The sequence below is a fragment of the Condylura cristata genome, unplaced genomic scaffold, assembly GCF_000260355.1.
Source record: "Condylura cristata isolate star-nosed mole 26May11 unplaced genomic scaffold, ConCri1.0 scaffold00008, whole genome shotgun sequence".
Classification (NCBI taxonomy): Eukaryota; Metazoa; Chordata; class Mammalia; order Eulipotyphla; family Talpidae; genus Condylura; species Condylura cristata.
The window spans coordinates 48,053,177-48,057,074 of NW_004567109.1; positions in this window are offsets into that span (position 1 = coordinate 48,053,177).

The following is a 3,898-nucleotide window of genomic DNA, read 5'->3' on the forward strand; positions in this document are numbered from 1 at the left end:
ACTGAGGAAGGAGTTGGATCCCAATGCCAGGCAGCTAAACAATATGGGCAGCAAACCTCCTGTCACTTCTGCTGCTCCTCTCAGAACTGTATTTCATTAGATCTTCCTGTTCTGTTCCCCACTGTTTCTGGTGAATTCTCTCACTCTCTGCATCTCTGGGCCTACCTCAGTTCTTGTATGCATAAATAAAAATACATCTTTAAAAATTGTACATACATTTTATCAGTTTTTTTAAAAAAAGCAAAATGGCAGATTATTTGCGAATATGACTGCCCTCAATTCCTCCTGCATATGCATGCTACTCTTTATATCAAGAGATGAAATTTCATTTCCATCCATTGAGTATCAGTTTTCTGTGTAATTTCTTATACCAATGGAATACTGTGGAAATGACACTACTGTAATTTCTAGGCCAAAATATCTTCTGTTCTCATCTTCATGAAACAAAGCAACATATCAAGAAGCTCAGGCTAAAACTCATTCCCAGGATATGCTGGCTGAGAGGCTTCCACTCAGGAATTTCTAGTTATTCATTTACTGAAATTGGGGGTAAATTCCAACTGTGGGCAAATTCATCCTGTGTATTCCAGCCTGGAGTTCCTAAGTGATGGAAGTTTTTATATATGATCCTAATTAACACCATATGAAACAGAGGAACCAAGCTGAGCACAGTCAGCTGGAGAATAGCACACAATACATCCCTATTTAGCTATTAATTGGGGGATAATTTGTTAAGAGGCAATATGTAACTAGTAATGGGAATTTGTTATTTACAATGTCTAAAACAGGAAAGAATAGCATTATGTTTGCTTTTACTAATATTCTAGAGTTAAAATGCAATTAAGTTTTCTACTTTATAGTATCTTTCTGTCTTCCCATCCTCCCCACATTTATTTTTTATATTATCCATTGGTAAACATGGAAATAAAGATTATTTTCTGTGCTTAGTTAATCTCTACCATATTCTGACTATGTTTTTGCTCACTCCCCTATATTCTTCTTCAGTTTCCTAGGAGACTCCAGCCAATATTGACAACACTAAGCTTTCCTTGAATGAGCAGGTACTATCTTTATAAACTATTTTTCATGGTTTATAAACAATATGTGGTTTAAAGTACACATACATGGTAGATATACATTAAACAAAGTCAAGGGGAATGATTGACACAAAAGTTAAAATAATAGAAATGTAATCAAGGGACCAAGGAAATAATTTCCTTCTTTGTAAATCTTGATGGTAAGGATGGTGAGGATAAACATCTACTTTATTATTATTTAAACTACATAGAAGAGGTATATACTCTTCTGTATGATATATTTTGCAATAAAATAATAATTTCCATTTCTGGTGAACCAAAATTAATATTTCTTAAACATTATATCTAAGCATTATATTATTTATAAGCTAGGATATAGTTTCATAAATGATTAAAACTTTAATGAGGCATTAGAATGCTAACATAAGGTTCTGAATTTTATAATAAAAACATTAACAAATGTTTTCCCTTTTGTGGAGGTGATTGTAAGGCTTTCTTTTAAGTGCTCACAGTTTCTTTAGAGCTCTATTATAAACCACTCTGCCACATAAATGCAAGTTTGGAAAGTAGCAATATATAGGATTTTTTTTTTAATCAAAACTGTTTTTCCTTTAGAAACACTTTTAAAAGTAAGGTGGATATTTTCTCCTTTATATTTTAATGCATATGTCTTAAAAATGAACTTTTCATTTTAGAAGTGCTTTAGATTTATAGGAAATGTGTAGAAATCTGTACAAAGATTTCCCATATGCTCACACATAACTTCTCCAGTTACTAGTATCTTACTTGAGTGTAGCACATTTGTCAAAATTAATGAACCAACAGTGTTTAATTATATAAATTAAAATATACACTTTATTTAGATTTCTGATATTTTTACTGAGCATCCTTTCTTTGGTTCCAAGAGGCAGCATTGTATTCATTTGTCTCCTTCTGCTCCCCTTATCTGTATTTCAAAGCTTCCTCAATTTTAACAACCTGGTGAGTTTTGAGGAATATTGTTTAGAGTTTTTTTTTTTTTTATGCATACAAAACTGGGGTGTAGGGCCAGAGGTAAAGGGGCGGTGAGAGGATTCACCAAAGACAGAGTGGGGAGCTGGACAGGCAAACTGACAAAGTATACTGCTGAGGGGAGCAGTGGGTGGGTCACCTCTGGGGTGGGGATCAAACTCATGCTGAAGTAGCTTTAGCTTCTTAGTGCTGTGCTTTAACCTGCTGTGCCACCAGGGAGTGGTTATTATGTTATTAATAACATAAATCTTTTTTTAAAACACCAAAAACTTCAAGAAGATAAATGATAGTAGTGGTCCCTTGCTTCACTCCCAAAAGGAAAATTTAACAATTGACCAGAGTGACAGTACAGAGTCCAAAGCTTGAACCAGGATCAAAGCAGTCCTTCCACCTTCCAGACTGTCCTACAGGAGTCAGAGGGGTAGATTCACTGGACAAAAAGTGGATGGAGAGAAATGCCTGGACACTGCTGTCTGGGGCAGGGTTTTTTTTTTTTTTTTTTTTAAAGATGACCATTTGTTACAATTTACCTGGTATTTTTCTCATGATAAAATGGGGTTTTTGGAAGAAGGCCAAAGATAAGAGCCACTCTTGAGGGTTCATATCATGGTGCTATAACACATACTATAACACCGTTATCACCGCAGATACCAGCCACAGTCTCCTTTCTCAGGTTATCCAAGCCAGCTGAAGTCTTTGTTTCCTCCCTCTTTTCCTTCCATACTGTTGTGAAGGAAATCAACTATGTAAAATGCTCAGGGAGAAGGGAAGCATTTCACTGAGAATAGAATATTGGCATATATAGTTTGGGATTATTCTGTGCAGGAAATTTGGTTTTTATTCATTTTTTATTCAATAATTTTTGCTAACATCATTGCCTCAGAGTCACTTATTTATGCTTTGAATTATAACCCTAAACTTCTTTCTTCTTTGTTCAAATTTTCCAGGTTTATCCTTGGCTAGTCTTGTCCCTTTATTTTTAAAAAGATTTATTTATCTATGCATACAAGAATGGGGTACAGGCCAGAGGTGCAAGTTATTAGAGGATTCACCAGAGACAGAGTAGGGAGCAGAACAGGTAGGTTCACTGAAATGAGCAACAGGCGAAACAGGAGAGGTCTGCTGCATCATGTGGGTCACCTCCCTGGCTGGGGATTGAACTTGCTGCAATGGCTGCCATTAGCTTCATAGTGTTTTGCTTTAAGCCCTTGCACCACCAGGGTGTCCCCACTTCTGTCTCTTTATATAACAGTATTGTATTTATGTTGCATACTTCCATTTTTTTTTTTGATTTAACACTTAGAATATACTCCAGTGCTAACTTTTATATTTTTTCGCAGTCTTAAAAATAAGATATTACTTCACATTCTGTTTCCTTTTATTGAGGAATACTAAAAAAAAAAAAAACAAGATTTGAGGGATAGGTGGTATTACTATTATAGTATTCTAACTTCTAGGAATTCTCAACTGACACACAAGGGAATATAAAGGAATATACAAGCATAAGTACATCTACATACCTATAGATATTTAGATACTATTTTACCTGTGTCTCTTTTATACTAATCATGACCTTATACTGATTTTTCCACCTCTAATCAATTAATACAGTGAACAATCTCATCTTCTCTCTGTTCTTATCTGGAATCTCTCAGACAAAGTAATAAACCTGCTTTCCAACTTCCACTTTCTATGTGTTCATTTAAGTACCTCTGGCTATAAGCATATGTGGTTTCCACATTTGTATGTATATTTTGGTTTCCATATGGTTAACCTATACTTATTGAAAATAACTTGACAACTAGAATCAAGTTGATATAGTTTCTTTTATCCAGAATCAAGTTGACATA